This window comes from Grammomys surdaster, unplaced genomic scaffold (genome assembly GCF_004785775.1).
Source record: "Grammomys surdaster isolate TR1022 unplaced genomic scaffold, NIH_TR_1.0 198, whole genome shotgun sequence".
Lineage (NCBI taxonomy): Eukaryota > Metazoa > Chordata > Mammalia > Rodentia > Muridae > Grammomys > Grammomys surdaster.
The window spans coordinates 2842318-2860638 of record NW_021604643.1 but is presented as its reverse complement, the minus strand read 5'-3'; the positions used below and the strand labels follow the sequence as shown (position 1 = coordinate 2860638).

General features: G+C 38.2%; 1 protein-coding gene across 1 annotated transcript in view; it reads right to left on the bottom strand.

Annotated features, from left to right (window-relative positions):
• The window catches only part of Pcsk5 (proprotein convertase subtilisin/kexin type 5), a 409108-nt gene that overhangs the window by 225661 nt on the left and 165126 nt on the right, over positions 1–18321 (bottom strand). The window lies entirely within an intron of this gene.

The window sequence follows — 18321 nt, the reverse complement described above, 5'->3', positions numbered from 1 at the left end:
ACCAAAAACCAAAAACCAAAAACCAAAAACCAAAAACCAAAAACCAACCAAAAAAGACAAAGCAACAGCCTGTCTCACTTTAGGTTGTTTCTTTTAGTAGTTTGTTTACTGCTTTGTAAAAGGAGGTAATTAAAAAGCCAAACAGTGATAACAAAACATTTGAACTATCTATAATAAATTTTTCTTGAATCCTTAGGGAACAGAATATTTAAAGCCCAATTATACCAAGGTGAACATATATTTCTTTTTAGTCTTTGAACTGTAAAAGTACAATGTTGTCTACACAGATCAGGTCCCCTGACCCCGAGCTCAAGAGAACAGGAATGAGAGGAAGAGCCAGAGAAACCCAGTAGCTATCACTGATGAATAGCTGGGTCTGCTGGACCACCCCTGACTTCCCATCACAACACATAGCAAACCTAGAATGTAGGAATAATAAAAACCTAGCAGAACGTAGAGAATATCTTGCCATCATCAACTAAGCCTTGGTCCATGCTTTGTCCAGCATTTGCAGGAATTATGTCTGACCTTAATGTGAATAGTTAGACTCATATCTAGACCTTAGAGGAAGAAGATAGTCCGAAGAATGAAGAATGTTCCAGTTTTCATCAACATACTCCCTCTTTCAGAGACTGAGAGGCATTACCATGGGTCAGAGCATGGTCACACCGTAACTTACCTGGACAGGTCAACAGAACGCATGGGAAGGCATGAGACCCACTTGGTTTAATCAATACCATAATATACAACAGCATAGGAACCACAGATCCATAAAAAAGCAAAGCAATGCCATAACATTTACTCACCTAAACTGATGACTGTGTGCCCAGGTATCAAATTTCATTAAAATAGTCTAAAATCATTAAGATATTTAATAAGAAAATGCTCAGAAAGGACTGTTGTGTCTATAAGGTGCTATAAACACAGCATGCACATAAATAAAGGGTGTCTTGGTTGAGAAAATAAGACTGTATGTGTCCAGAAGTCACATACATGAGGCTGTTGCACAAGAATAGTATAACAGAAGCTATTCTGTTTGGTAGGATTAAGGGCATAGTTTCTTCTTCAAATCAAGTTTGCATGACCATGTATTAGTTTATCAACATACAAGCACAACAATTCCTTCGTTAAGAGGGAAACACAACTCCAATGATTTTAATTTTTTTTTAATGCATGTATGTCTATGAATGTATATCACATGTGTAGGAGTGTCTACAGAGGTCAGATGAAGGCACTGGATCTCTTAGAGATGGAGTTGGCGGTGGTTGGGAGGTGCCCCACATGGGTTTTGGGATCTGAACTCAGCTTCTTTTGGGGAGCAGGAAGTGTTCTTAACTGCTGAGCCATCCCTCTAATCCTTCTAATTTTTGTTTGTTTGTTTGCTTGTTTTGAGACAGGGTCTTAGTATATGGGCTGTGCTGTGATTACAGGTATGAATGTGGCGTGTGTGTGTGTGTGTGTGTGTGTTATTTTTGTTGGTTTCTCTTGTTTTTTTTGTTTGTCTGTTTTTAGTTTTTTCAATGCCATGGCCTTATGTATGTGAGGCATGCTCTTTATCACTGAGATGCAATCTCATCCCTTTGTGGCAAATCTTAAGGGACTTTTTTTTTTGGTCTTTTGATCAATAAGTGTTGTACCCATAGACAGTCTACTGTATATCCAGAACAATAGAGGCCAAGATGTTAGAAAATTTCTCGAGCAGGAAGCTGTACAGATGGTACAAGGCACAATTGGAGTCTATGATTTCATCACCATGGTACAAAGTGCATCTGAGAAACGCTCACTAATACTCAGATATGTGACAAGAGCCAGCACCAGAGCCTCCCCTCTACAATAGCCTTCTTATCAAATAGGACTGCACTGAGATGATTTCACCCTTTTGTAGGTAAGCCTTCTGTGTCTTCCCTGAAGCCTGGAATTGGGATCTAGAAGCAGTCTAGCTCCTGTTCACTTCAGACTCAGGGCTGAGTTAGGACTGACAAGCAAGGGTGACACACCTTATTCTAAGCATCGCTAATAAGAAGATATAGTTTTTTGTCTCCAAATCTTTCAAGAAACTTTGACCATAATGTGATTGCTTCAGAAGTATGAACACTAACAATTCTATCATTGCAAGATCCACAAGTGAGGTCGTGATAGAGGAACCATGACACTGTTTAAGGTATTGTTTAGGAATTCACAGAGACAAAAAGCGCCATGGATTGCTGCTGTCCTGAAAATGTCCCTTCCAGAAGTGATATCCTTGAATCAAATAGTCAATTGGTGGGATTTGTGTTTTATAAGTGAGCATAGAGAAATAAATGGACAGGTAAGGTAGCACACACTTTTTAATCTAACCCAAGGGAAGCAGAGGCAGGCATATTTATCTGTGTGTTCAAAGCCCAACCTGGGTTATATAGTAAGTTCTAGACTATCCAGGACTACATAGAGAGACTCAACTCTGTCTTACAAATAAACAAAAACTAATAAGCATAGAAAGCAGGAAAAAAGCACATGTTTACTAGTCATTCAAAGTCTGAACATGAGGAAAGAGGAGTCAGTAAGATTAGCACAGAGGGATAACAGGACTTAGGAGGATCCTGTCAACCAAGGCTGCCCCTGCAGACCATCCTCCTATTCTTATACCAATTTCCTTCTAGTCTATACTATGCACTAAAGCTTTCCAGAAGTTAATGAAACCTATAGACAGAAGCCATGGATTAGTGTTTGAGAGTTTAAGGATTGGGGGTTCTGTCTGGTGTATGTGAAGGGTGATCCAGCACAGTAGATAAAGGCCAATCTAAACCTTTATATGTCATAGAACTAAATTGTATGTCCCCCAAATGTCATTGAGGTTTCATAAGGTCTTCAGTGTGAAGCCTAAACAGACAGAACTAGTGTTCTCATAAAGAGGGAAAGAAACATCAACATGCTCCTTCAGAATGTGGCACAGAAGACAGGCCCTGTGAGGAAGCTGGCTATCTGCAAGCTGAGACCAGTACTGATCTGATTTCCTGGGTCTGGAGTTATAGTTTTCAAAAGTCTAGAACTAACTGGCAAAAATATAGTTCTACTGCTTGAGCCTCCTGGCCAGTGCTGTTTGTTAAGGCAGCCAGAGCTGAAGCATACAAGCAGAGAGAAGGCAGAGTGGATGGGAAAGCTACAGGATGCACAATGCTTCCCTTCATTCTCTTCATAGGGCAACTGACCCCTACGCCTGTGTGTAGGGTTTATGATCAAAGTCTCAGAAATAAACACCAAATTTGTGGGCTGACAATGCCATAAGCATGTCTGCCAAACATCTCTGGGGTTAATCTAAAACAATTAGCAATTCACAGGCATGTTTACTACAGAGGCACAGGGGGTTTACATTAGTGTGAAATATCCCCAAACCAAAACATGTGTTAAAAGAAATAAGTCTGGCTATTTTTCTAAAACTTCAGAGTAATTTAAGAAGGAAACCTTAGAGCAGGGTGCAAGGAGAAGGGAAAAGGAAAGGAGGATTAAAACAAAAAAACTTTTGAGACACATTTTTCCTGAAGGTTAAGTGGTAATGTCATTTTCTAGCTTGGTTAAGTATTATGATTGCAATTCAGTTATTTAAATGTGAGAAACAAAACAAGCTGAACTGAGGGCCAAGTTAAGAAGCCAGGAAACTTAAGGCAAAATACACTATGAAATCCATGCAGGGCACATTCAGCTAAACCCTAAACAGCTTTTTTTACTGTGTGTCTAAATGAGCATGCATGTTTATTACATATACACTAAAAAGTCAATTGATATAACCCTATAAGCATTGTTACAACAGGATAAGAAGGAGCTGACTTTTCTTGTGGCCAATTTATATTGGATTACTAATTAAATCCTACTCCTCAGGGTGGGTTTTGAGAACCTTCTAGGCTCTATCGAGTTTGGTCAGAACTGTGCATCTGTGTATGGAGACTGAGGAGGGCACATTTAAAACTACTGGAGAATTAGGAACTTTCATTTGTCTGTGAGCAGTTTAGTGCATACGTTATCAAAGCCTCCTCTGGGCCTCACTTTTCCCTATGTGCAGCTCCCTTCCTTCTGTGAGCCAGGCATACAGTGTTCTCTGTTGCCTTTTGTTTATACAATGGTTATTTGAATCTTTGTGTTCTATGATACAGGATTTCAAGGGTAAAACACAGAGACTAGGGAGTGACACGGACACTGGCAATGAATGACTTGGTAGCTGAGAAGTGGAGCAAGAGTTATTTCATTTTATTTCATCTGAAAGCCATTCAGACTAGCAGCTCTGAAATCCACTTCCTTCCTACACAGATCAGGGGTTCTTTAATGAAATAGTTCTGGTCTGGACATATAGGTAAAAGCAAACTAATAAACAAACAATACATCAAAAGCTGAAGTCAAAATATTTAACAACTATTGCAGAATTTCAAAATATATTGCTTAGTTAAGCAATTTTAATAACTGTTGGGTTCATTACCATCTAATAATGAATGACTAATAACAACTAGAAAGTTTCCAGAAAAGAATCAAAAATGGCAAACATATAGCCTGAGTAGATGTCCACACTGCTCAATGCCTTGGTGACTAACTGGTCTACCTTGGGGAAGGCCTTGGGGGAAGGACACTGGGAGTAAAATCACCAAAAACAAGCAGGAAGGCATGTTTCATCTGAGAGTTTATTAAAGTCTGTGATTTATTCTTCCTTCTGTTCACTATGTGGAGAGTAGCAAATTTAAATATTTGAAACTGAAGTGAATGAGAAATAAAGTTCTCCCAAAACCCAGGGACTCATGGGACATTTATAAAGAAGAGGTTTGGCTCTGAGGGTTAGAAGTCTGGGGGTTACTTACTGCTTTTCAAGAACAATGCTATGCCAAGGTGCTTGGCTTTCATGCTACAGCATCATCTCCTAGAAAATGGCCATATAAGACTCCATTTTATAATATCCGCCACTTTTGGCATATCTTATTTAAAAAACATATGGTTTCAGTTGATGTTGCTTGTACACTTGGGATAATGGTAAATAGAAGAGCTACTTCATGTATTTTAAACTAAATGTCATTAGTTCGGGTTTATTTGTTTGGTGATTAAATTGCAGCAAAAGATCACTAATCCTCTTGTTCAAATCTTGAGTCAAACATCTCAAGATTAAAAATGTTACCTAATGACTAAGAACAGTTCCCTAAAGATGCCTCTCAACAACTCATCAACAAACAGGCATCATGAATCATCTCCCCAGCCCAGTTCCCCCAGCTCCAAGTCCCACATTTTAAATATTTTTTTTACGCGTTTGCTGAAAGGATTGCCTGCCTGGCCCCAGTTGAGCCTGACTTGGCAAAGGTAATCTATGGTATGTTCTTATTTGTTCCCATCCCATACCATCAAAGGATGCTGAATAGGAACAACGAATATAATTACAATTGTTTTCCACTCCTCTTGTGGAAAGAAATGTACTGAGTGCTCAAGAAAGAAGGAGTATGTGAGTGAGCAGTACTGGTCCTCAGCTCTGGATTCCGGTGAGCTACAAGCTTTAACACTCACACCCTTCATCCCACCCATCTCAATCATCCCTGCTCTTAGCTCTGAACTGGCTTCTCTGCATTCTGCTTTTCTGTGCATGCTACTAGACTACTAAAGCAAGTATTTAAAGCCATTTCTTATGTTCTTTGACTTTTTAATAAAACACTGAAAAATTAGATGCAGTTATTAGCAACCATATTAATTTTATACAACCATACACAAATAAAAATGATTTTTATATGCTCACTGAGGATACCCGATGCAGTCAGCTTAGTTTTTAAAGGCTTAGAGAGCCCAATAAGGATTATGGAGTCAACTGCTGGCCATTGCAACAAGCATTTCTACTACAAATGAATTTTATTTTTATGGGTAAATATATTTTAAGCTTAGTGGCAGATATTTAAACACCCTGTATAACCAGCCAAGACTTAATGCCTTTTTACAACATTGAGTGCTAGTCCATGGGCTGGTAGTATGGAATTTAGGGGACAAAAAGGGACTTGAGCTCCATATTTAAAGGTGATACTTGGAGACAGTGAGCTACCTCATCAAAGGCCAGAACAAAGGATAGTTAAAAGCCCTAGAAATGTGGGGTCCTCCACTCTCCAGCTCCCAGAAAACTGGTCCTTTTGTGTTCAATGTATTAACAGAACTATTTAAAAGGAATTGCTTACCTATGATATACGTAAGTGCATTGATTCTTATTAGAATGAGCCAATCATGGTGACATAAACCTATAATCTCAGCATTTAGAAGGCTGAGGCAGAAGATGTACTATGAGATAGAAACTAGCTTGGTCTACATAGTGAGTCTGAGGTCAGCCTGGATATTTACTCATCAAAAACTTGTCTCAGTAACAACAACAAGAATAATCTCAAACAAGACAACAAAATCATAACAATAATAATAGCTTAGAGAATCAACCCTATTTTCAATGATTTTATTTATTTATTTTTTAAAGACGTTTCAGTAACCCTGGGGCTTATAGATGTATGCTTCATTTGACACATCAAAGGCATGTACAGACGTGTGATTCTTGGCTTCTGAGACTGTATGTGACTTTGGATTTCTTTAACTTTGCTTATTTTTATGGTATAACTTGAAGAGAAGAATCAGTTTTTTTCTTTCAAGAAAAAATGGCAGTAGAATATCTGAAGAAACAAAATTTGGGGGTTGAAACTGGAAACAATATGTTCTTATACAATTTTTTTTTTAAAGTTCAGATATTCTATCCATCCAAATACTTCAAATAATAGAATTTTAGACCTGAATAATGTACTATCAATAGTACCTAGAGGTGAAGACACATGAGAGACAGTCTGGGGGCAGGCATGCTGAAGCATGGCTCCCTCATCGTGATCTCCACTGATACTCAATGTCTCTGAAATTATATCACAGTGTGGATTAAATGCTGCTTAAGAACCGTGGATTAAGCTAATTAAAAAAGAAAACACAACCTTTCTGTTTTATGCCTTTGCTAGATCAAGAATTCCACGGTCCCAGCTGCTGGCATCCACACTTCCTGCGTTCTCAGACTTCATCTTCCTCACATGACTATATTAGTCTTATCAAGAAACAAGTTACCTCAGAAAAACCTGAAAACAGGATTTTTAGTGAGAGAAGATAAATTTGAAAAGTCATATTTTATCTGCTGTAAACCTTACACAATGTGTGAAAACAACTCCTGGTATTCCATTAATATGTACATAGCTCATTTTATGCATCAATTAAAAACTAATTGAAGCCCTTCAGACTGCCATTCTTTAAGCTTTGTGTAAGCTTCTCTCCTACAGTGCAAGGATTGCTAACAGTGGTTGGAAGGAAAGTCATACTGGTAGAGTTCATTCTCAATTCCTTATTTTGGGAAGCTAGGATTAGACTGTGCTCATGTCATACATTCCCAGACACTATCCCAAGCATCAATTAACACGAACTGAGCTTTTCCAAAGGCCTCTGTCATACCTGCCAACTCTACCTCTTGTGCCATCTCAGCAAAGCCAAAGCCACAATCAGACTTTCAGAGGAGTTAGGTTCATGGAGGCAAGAGGGATAGTCATAATGTTAAGTACTGATTTTGAGTGGCTGGTGAGATGCCTCGGGAGTTAAAAGTATGTACTGCTCTTGTAGAGGACCTCAATTCAAATCCTAACACCCATGTCTGGTGGCTCACAATTGCCTGTAACTCTAGCTCCTGGGGGATCCAAGGGATCTAATGGCTCTGCTTTCCTTGGGCACTTGAACATAAGTGTAAACACCTACATACACAGACACAAACATACATACACATAAATACTTAGAAGTAAAAATAAATCTTTAAAAGGTATACATTTGAAACTGTCCTGAAATGTGTCATTACTTTTAAATTCATATTGAGGTGTAAAATTTGAAAAATTCCTTTCATAGAGAATAAAATCATTTATTATCAACAAGGGCATGAAAAGAATTTATTATAAATGTTTGAAAGGCACTTACAAAGAACAGAGATGTTCCAGAGATAATAAAAGCTCATCCTACTTGAAGTTAGCTCTACATTATGAAGTTCTTGCTGGGAATTATTGCAACTGCTGGCTCAACTCTAAAAAAAAGCAATAAGCAAGTCATCCTCCTTTATAACCCACAGTGGGGCTTGGATGATGTCACGGTCTTCAACTACAGGAAGTAACAGCCTTGACCTTACCTAGAGTATCTTATTGGATTTCTGAAATAAGGAGAATCAACTCACAGCAATTTCTATCCACAAATACAATCTTGTCTCAATAAAAAGGAATTATTTGTATTAGACTCATTTTTAATATATGATTACATGGCGAATATGCTGCGATTCTTAAAAATGAATCCTATGCCACCCTTCCTTTGAAGAGAAGAGCAGCTGCCAGACCAAGCACTTCATCTATCAGATGAGCCATGTCACTGGGTCATTGTAATTGCTCCAATGGAGAGACCAGGAAGGGAAGTGGAAGTGCTGGCAACTTAGCAACATGTCTTTTCTCAAACTGACAAAGTCCTCTACTTGCAATAAAGCCTTGGAACTCCTACAAAGTTGACAAAGAAAGAACTAACACAGTGAAGACTAGGATGTCGCTCAATATGGCCTAGATGATAACTCCTCCAGAGACTCAAAGATATGGTTCTTTGTCACTTCCTGTGACCATGTTTGGGATGAACATGCATAGATGCACCATATGATATTCACCAGGAGCTGATATTACACAGTGGTAGAACACAGGCTCCCACAGACATCTGACATCTTACGTGTCTTAGTGGCCAGCCACATTGCCTAACTGCCAAGACTCAGTTTACACATCCATGCACTGTGCACTCCTATGAAGCCACAATCATAACAGTATTTAAAAATAAAACTTGAGAGTTACATTAGATTGTATTCATCATACAATGAGGAATGTAGGCATACTATGTGTACTACAAATTCTATGACCCAAGTCATCCATACTTCTAAGCAATAGGAAACCACCAGCCTTGTTCAATTTATCTTTATTACACAGAGGCCTATATTGTCTGCTGATGTCATACTATACTAAAGGAAATGCACCCACGTGTTCTCCCCATCAGCATTCACAAACTTACATCTGGAACCATAGAAACTGCTACTTAGAATGAACCTCAAGTTCACTGAATCCAGAATCTGTATGCTTTTCAATCTTCCAGAAGCACAGTAGGACAGCTTTTGAGACATTTACCAGCTTCTCAGTTAGCCCAGCACTCACACTGAATGAATCAAGCAAACTAAAAGGACTCCCATTGATATGTGGCTAATCCAGGGGTAGTGGATTCCAATATAGCACATGATGCTTAATTTCCACTGTCCACTTGACAGATTTATAGGCACCATAGAGCACACATCTGTATAGGTCTACAATAGTATTTCCAGAAAGATTTACCAAGGCAAGAAGGTCCACTCTGAATACTGGTGAAACCATCCAACATCCTGGGTCTTTCGATGAAGAAATGGTGGAAAGCTGAGCACCAGCACTTGTCTCTTTCAGTTACTGAAACATGAATTCTGAGCCATGACTGCCCTAGCCTCAAACCATGAGCCAAAAGAAACCTTTTTCAAGTCCTAGTCATTGAAATGAGGAAAGTAATTAACAAGAAGAATTAGGATGTGTTTGCCAATTGATTTAACTACATAAATACTAACACTTCTTTAAAAATGTAAACAAGACAGCAATGAATATTTGCAAATTTTACACAGATAAGGTTACCATAGATTTGTGCTCTTTTCCTTTAAAAAAATGTATAGATAGCATGCATTAATCAAAATTTGATATTCATGCCTCAGGAAATACTATGATAATTATAGAATTTAAAACCACATGTGTATTTATGAAACACACTTTTGTCTTGCAAATTGATGACATTAAGTTAACTACACTTGAGAAGTCACTTCTTAGTTTTTATAAATTAGACACAGAGTTCGACACAGGTATAGTTAAATCCTGAGGCAATAATGGGCCCAGTTAAAGTAAATTTTCATTAAGTCACACCAAATTTAAATATGCTCCTTTGTGAGTCTTTATCCTTCCATATATATTTTCATAGCTTTACAACATTCAACAACTAATGTAGCAGTAACCTGTTATTTATTAAAGTATAAAGTATCAATCCTATTACAGCTGGGTGTATATATATTAAAAAATCTATTCCCCCACAGTGGAATCAGTTAATTTTATTATGATTGCCATTGCTGCTTTTATTATATAAGGACATTAAGCTTCTTTGCTCTCCATTTGCTAGACACATGCTTTTAATTTAAGGGCTTCAAAATGTGCATGTGTGACTTTTGCATCTTCAATTGACAACATGTGGTTGTGGAAGGCTTTGTGCTTTCTTCAAACATTCTATATAACTACTCTACTTGAGAATGTGTTAATTTTCTGAGAAGAAGAAACAGTAACTAAAGAACTGGACCCCTGGACACCATAGTGTGAGGATGGAACTAGTGTTAGTTTCAACAGGAGGGTAACAACCAGTGATGTTGAGTCTCCCCGCTCTCATTCCCTATCCTTGACATCAGCTCTGTTCTGAATTTGTTGAATGTTCTAATGACCTTTGCAAACCAACCAAGCAAACCAAAACCCACCAAGAAAGTTGCCCTGGACTTGAAAATTTACTTGCAGATAAAGTGACAGATAAAATTTGTTACTTAAAAATATTATTTATTACTTTTCATTTCACCTGTGTGTATGTGTGTGTGCATGTACATTGCATGTGGGCACACACAGAAGCTAGAGGAGGGTAGTGAATTCGCTGGAGCTTGAATTACAATTAGTTGTGAGTCACAATTTCCTGATAGGGGTGCTGGAACTTGAACTCTGGTCCTGTGGAAGTGCTTTTAATGCTGAGCCATCTCCCCAGGCCAAGAAAACCCTGTAAAATGTGGTCCTCAACTACTCACAATGAGGTACACGAACTCTCTAAGAGTGGGGTGCAAGACAAATGCTAAACCAATGCTAAGTATGTAGTGGGCTTTTAAGTAAACTTTCTTGAGTAAAACAAGACAACTATAATATAAGCTTTCCTGAATATAAAAAAGATTCCATTTCAATTTCTTGCTCTTTTTCTAGAGAACATAATTGAGCACACATGTCAGGAAATGCTGTCAACGTGTCAGACACCTGCTGATAAGTACCAACTACACACATCTTATTAAACTTTAATAACTCAAAGTGGACAAGATGGCTTCCAGGCTTTTTTTTTAACTGTGTGTTATATTTTCTGCACTCTCTTTCCAGGTTCTGTAAGATGACTGGAGTCTGGGAGTTGGTTCACGCTCTATTTAGACATCCCCTCCTCATTACACAGAGACTTCCCCTAAGATGAGGGCTATGTGCTATTCATCCTCCCATGACACCTAGCAAAGTGCTGAGCACGGTGGAACTCACAGATAAACACAGTCCATTAAAGAAAACTCTGTGTTGCCAGATTCTTATTCTGCCACTTACCTCAGTGTCGTCGATATCTGAAAACTGTCTGTGGTCACTTATTTTATGAATCCATTTTCCTACTTTGGATTGGCTAAAATTTGAAGGCAAAATTGTCTCCTTGGATATTATTTGCCAAGGATCTGGGTCAATAAGAACAAAGGGTCACAGGGTAATTCTTACACTGTTCTTTAAAAAGATGACACGTAAAGTTTCTATTCTGTAAGCCCTGGCAAAACTATAAGAGACCCTGTGTTCCCTGCTAAAAGCTAAGTGTTCCTTGTCAGTCATGGGAGGCAGTGATGAATTTTAAAGAGAAAAGAAGATAATCCATGCATATAGACATACTTCCTCAATGATTGCATTCATCAGAATTGAAAGCTGAAGCTTTGGTTGGGTGGTTTTGGAAGCATCCAGTCGACAAGTCTGTGTAAGCGATGTTTAATTGTGAGGACACGGGAGGATTCGCTGACTCTCAGCAACGACTACCAGAACGTTCCTTGATAAATGACATTGATGAAGTCACAGTTTTAAGAAGGAAAACAAGGTACATTAAAGGCCACAGCACGTAAGACAATGCATTACCAGTGGGAACCGAGTTAACCAAGTCATTTCAAGTCCTAAGGTTATGACAGCAAAGATCTAACAAGTTTATCTGAATTTTTAAAACAATAGTTCTATACGATCTAAAATGAAATGAAATTTGAAGTCAGTTTTTAAAAAGTGATGCAAGTTTTTTGTTGCTGTTGAGGGTGGTGGTCCATGCCTGTAAGGGCAGCACTTGTGAAGCTGAATAAGCAAGACTTGGTTTAAAGTTAGCTTGGGGTACACAATCAGACCCCACGGGATGGGATAAACAGCCTCGGGTACTCAATCAGACCCCATGGGAGGAAGAGCAGATGAAAAAAAGGAGTTAGGGAGGAAAGAATGGCAGAGAGAAAAAAAAAGATTCTATATGGTTAAATTGAAAACATTGATTAAAGTTAAACACATCTCTCACGTTGAGATATCTCAGACTCTTGAATGTACTTTTAAGTGACCAAAGGCACCATAAAATAAATGGCAATTCTTGTATACGTGGCAGAAAAAAGAAAAAAACCCCAAACTTGTTCATTCCCACCTTATTGTGTTTTGAGTTTTATAAAGTTAGTGGCTTTTGGGGAAAAAAAAAAGTGAGCAAATATTCCCTTGGTATTTTCTTCTCTTATACAGATTATTCATTAATATCATCTGAAGGCTCCCATAGGATCACTCAATAATCTCAGATTGATTAAATCTAGAAGTATGGGATCATGCAGACTTTCATGGTAGTTTACATGATTAGGCAGCAGTTCATCTTTATTGTCTTGAGTATTTCAGATGTGAATCTGATTAAGACTTATGTTTCCAGATTTTGCATTGTGTCAAGAACTCTGTAGTGTGTTTTACAGGCATTAAAATAGGATCTTGTGAGGGAACTGCTAGCATTTAGCTCCACTGAATAGATAAACAGATCCAACAGGTTAATTTTAACATGAATGAGGTTTAAAAAAACCTCAAACATACTAGAACCCACATTTCCCAATCAGAGAACCTGCATTCAGACTCTGGGATATTTAACCACCATGATATATTATACATGCTTAACGGTCTAGGATCATTATATATGTTCAAAGCAACGCAAGTATTGTTTTTTGAGCAAAGATAGAAAATTAGCATGGAAGTCATCCATACACTCCTCAATCATTCTTTCTTTTTCCACTAAATTTGTCCTTTTAGTACTTTGCACACAATACAGGATGTAGTCTGATGCTAGGCCTTTATGGAGGAGAAATCATAATATGAACAAGTTAAATACCACAGAGTTTTAGCGGGTCCAGGAGGCTAGAGTGTATAGGAAGAGCAGGCAGAATGTCCTGTTAGGACAAGTTAGATGAAAGCTTAGAGGTCTCTGTATGTGGGGGGGTCAGTGAACAGCGCAGCCTTACTGTGTTCCTCGGGGAAGGAGGCCTTCTAATCCAATAGCCCCAAGAGAGAATGAAAACAGGACCTAGTAGAAGACAGGTATAGAAAAAGCCACAAGAATTTCAACCTTAAGGAAGAGTAATGGGAGCAGGGAAAGGAAGGGAATGCAAAGTAAGAAGAGACAGATTCATGGGCTATTCTATTTAATTTATTTTTATCGGGTTTTATATGTGTGTTTGGCTGGCATGAAGCATGGCTGTGAACCATGTGTATGACCTGATGTCCATAGAAGGCAAAAGAAGACTCTGAACCCCTGGAATAGTTGGTTGTAATGCCATGTGGATTCTAGGAATTTGAACCTGGGACCTTAGGAAGAGCAGCCAGTGCTCTTAACTACTGGAATAATCACCCCAGCCCTACATATTCTTTCTAAGATATGAGAATCAACGGCCTCAATGTGCCAACAGAGGTGAAACAGGAAAATGAGATTAAGGAAGAGTCAGATATGTCAGTGATGACAGAAAAGGAACAAGTAGCAGAACTTACTAAAGCAACCACTGAGGGCCGTGTTCTGACTTTGATAGCTTTGTCTTCTCTAATGTAAGGCTGGGGGAGAGAGTGCTTGTCTCACAAGATTACTGTCCAGATTAAAAGTTAATAGCCCATTTAGGGGCTCAGATGAGTGACAGCAGTGAAAAGATGGGCCAAAACATTACAATTTCATGTTATCATTGTCATCATCTCCATCATCATCCTCCCCTTCATCCTATCATTCCCATTCACTAAATATAGTCCAAATTATGTGACTCTAAAAGTTACGCCAATCTTACAGCTCTTTGACATCAAATAATATGCAGTTGAGAGAGAGAGAGAGAGAGAGAGAGAGAGAGAGAGAGAGAGAGAGAGAGGAAGTTGTCAGCTATGATAAGGTTTGTTTAACACAGTTTCTCTGATACAATTTTGGCACATTAATTCTAAAGGGGCTATAATAAATTGAATCAATTCTGATTTTGTTGAAGTATTTGAAACCACTGCTACATCCCACCGATTCAAATGTTTGTCTTACAGTAAATAAATGGGGAACATTTTGAAATTCAATACTTGGTACATTTCTGATTAGTAAGCAGCAAAACCGGACATGATCAATACTTGGAAGCCCCGAGCAAAAAGTATTTATTTCCTCTGTGAATAGATTTCTCCATACATGCCCTTCTCTCTTCAGCTGCCTGATATTTCTAGAGGTCCGGACAGTGCTTCCATGGTCTTCATGTTGTCCCGGACCACTGTAATCTTCCACTCTTGTCCCCCACAATTCATCCCAACAGATGGCATGTTTACAGGGCACCTGCCCTAGTTCAACCTCCAGTGACTTTCTGTAAGAGTGTGGAATTCAAGCCTGTTGAGCTGGCCTTAGACAATGCCACCTTTCTATCACTTTCTGCTCTTACTGTATCTATGGCCCGAGGAAATCTTCTGTCCTAGAAATACACAGCAAACCTCTTGCTATTCAGCCAAACCTTTTGCTATCTGCAAAAATCCTTTGCTATGCAGGGGTTTTCCCTTCTGTTCCTTCTGCATAGAACATTCTTCTTCCAGGTCTTCACATTATCAACTTAGGCTTATCTTCTTTGTCTGCAGCTACTGCCTCCTCAAAGGGAACTCTCTACCCTTCCCATAGAAAGTAGTGTTGCCCCTTCCAACTGCCAACTATATTTCACTCACTACATGAATCTCGGTTGAATCATTCTTGTAGAGTCTCTGCTTGTGTTTTGTCTAGGTGATATAGTGTATGTAGTATTCATTCTGTCCCTGCAGGAAGTAGAAAATGTAGGTAAGACATCAATGGGCCTTAAGGTCATGGTGAAAGCTTTCCATTGGTTAGCTGATGGCATCTCTTTACCTGCCTTTGTTCCTTAGGTCCTCTAATCACCAATAGCTCACTTAATCTTTCTATCAAGACCTCAAATACGATGAATTATGTTTCACATGATGCTTCAACACAAGAAAGTAGTCAAGCTTTTCATTTTTCTGATAAAATCTACCCAATATCAACTTGAAATGTTGAATGGTATACTCACAGCTATCTAGAGAAATATCCTTTGGGAAAATAAGCAATTTGAGATTGGACACACACACACACACACACACACACACACACTTACTCAGACATATATATTTACACACACCTTTCACACACATACAGTCATACACATACACTCTCACTCACACACTCACACACATGTGAATACACACACATACACACCCACCCACACAGAATCACAATGAAATTGCAGATGCTTTAAATTGGAGACACTTACTTTATTAGCGCAAGAGGAGTTGATGATGTAAATAGACAGAGGAGAAACAGGCAAATGACCTTAGTAACAAAGCTCAGAGAATCTGTACCAATCTGTGGCACTCTATTTCTAATCTACCTCTAAAAGTAGCCTGGATGGAGTCATCTAGAATTCTGCAAGGTGGACATGATTTAGTTGTGAAGCATGTGGGACTAAGGACAAAAATGAACAGTACTTTTGAAGTGGATATCTTTCGCTAAGAAGTTTTATTGAGTACTTACTATATTCAGCCAGTGTGTTAATAACTTTATGTTGATTATTTTGTCATAAATTCTCTGGGAGTGAGTAGTATATCCTCACACCACTTTAGAAGAAGAAATGGAAGCAAGCTATTTGATTTAGTTTAAGTCAGAAGTAAATGAGGAATACTAGACTGTACTTTAGCTTAACTTGAAAGTTTCACTCTACTAACTACATGAAAACATTGTCCAATCAATTTTGCCTCATTTCAATGGTTTATTGCCGTCATTTTATATTGAGATGGGAGACAGACCAGAAGATAAATCTTCCCTTTTAAGAGTTACTACTTTTGCTACTATTTCAACTCTAAAAGTTAATGGTTCATCTTAAAACCAAAGTCCTTTTTGTTCAGATTAAATCCCAGGAAGATCTTTAAAGGAATGCAGGATAAATCATTCTATCCTTACTTGTCTGCGTTTGGGTGCTGGGTGTTGAAGCTAAGGCCTCATGTACATGCTTGACTGCAGAGCCTTATCCCAGCCCCTAAACGATGGTACTGCAAAACTCCAAAATTTTTGAAACAAATAAAACCAATGAGCCCTATTTCCATGGGCTGCACTAGAAGAGTGCCCGTGGGATCCATGCAGAGATTCAACATGATTCCCAGTTGGCAGGTTAATGTAGTTAAGAGTATAGAAAGATGTATCTGCACTCAGTCGTCAATGACTGACTACTTGGGTGGGGAAGAACCTTATTGACTGCTTCCTAATATACTTTTTGCATACCACTTACCACAATAAAAAGGTCATTTGTTTGCAACTGAAATGGGCTTAATTTTTTCACATCATTCATTTCTAAATAGCTCTATGTATCTGAACGGTTCTTCACACGATCTGTTTCTAAGCCTAACTTTAAAAAGGAAACATTTTTTATAATCAAAGTGTCACAGTTTTATCAGTTTTATGCGTTAAGATTTCAGTTAATTTCTATTGAGCTACAGACTCTAATAAAAATACATTTTAAAACTTTTTTTGGCACCTTATTATTTATCCACATGCCTGTTAGTCAGTTTGCAAAACTACTTATTAGGCTTGGGCATTCTTTATCTGTATATGCATAACCGCAAGGCATGTGCATTACTAATAAAATGATTTTAACACTGAGAAATTCCAGGTTGCTCTTTTTTCATGAGTTCAATGCACTCATAATTGGAACATTTGAACCAAACTTAGAAGGCCATTTTACTGATGGCATACTGGCCACCAACAGTAATTTGTAGTCCACAGCTTTGGCAATGAATCAGCAGATGGTATATTCATTTGGTATTAAGCACTTTGAAAGGAAAGTCTAGTTGGTTACAATATTATCTATCTGCTAAAAGTATACAAAAGCAGCTGAATGTGGACAAAACTAGAAATGAAAATGTCTTCATAAAACATAAACTTTTTTCTTTGCTAGAAAGTGCTTATAAAACAAGTGTTTTCTTCCTCACACCCATTTCAGAATAGTCATAGGATGGTTTAGCTCAGGCTTTTGCTAAAAATCTAGCCCAGGCTCACCAACATATGCAAAACTCACTATAATTTTTATTCTTGCTCAAACATGCTAATCAACTGAATGCATCCCACTGTTCAAAATCTGGGCTGAATCTATGAAAGCATTGTGGTTCATATCATTTGTAGTTCACTAAATTTGATGCAACAAACATTTCCAGAATGCTCACTAGAATTCAATACATTCTCTTAGTTTTGTAAAATCCATAAATATGTATAAAGCACATGCTCTGCTGTTCTGGGACTTACACTTTTGTGACAAAGATAAACCCAGAACGAACTCTGATACAAAGCACAAATATGATTTGGCTTTTACTTAGCATCAGGAAGACTATCAATGGCATTGAGCTCAGAGTCAGAGACTAATGATAATCCATTCCAGCTAGGGCTTGGAAAGGCTTCTGCGAAGAGGGGGCTTTTCGGTAGAGGACTGAAGCACTTCGGGGAGGGCCAGACAAAACAGCATGTGCTGATGGATAATTACCAGGAGTGGAGGATGCATGCATGACAATGCAGAGAATGATGGGAAAGGCAAAGGATGTTAGGACCAGATCAATGATGACATTCAGAGAGTATATATCCTTCACAAAACTCAAAGTTCTATTTATTAGTAGAATGAAAGACACTGCTTCTGGTGAAGCACCCTTCTTTCTACAAGTTCTAGCATCTTTGCTTCTACTTAATTTAAGACAATTGAAAATCTGTAATTTGAAACTAACATTATATTACAATAGTTTACTGAGCTAGGTTTTCTGGGGACAGTGGACAGTGACTCTTTCAGTGACATCAAATTAAAATGGTAAGTTGCCTGATTAGAGAGATCAGGGAGTGACTGAAAGGCAATATTACTTCTGG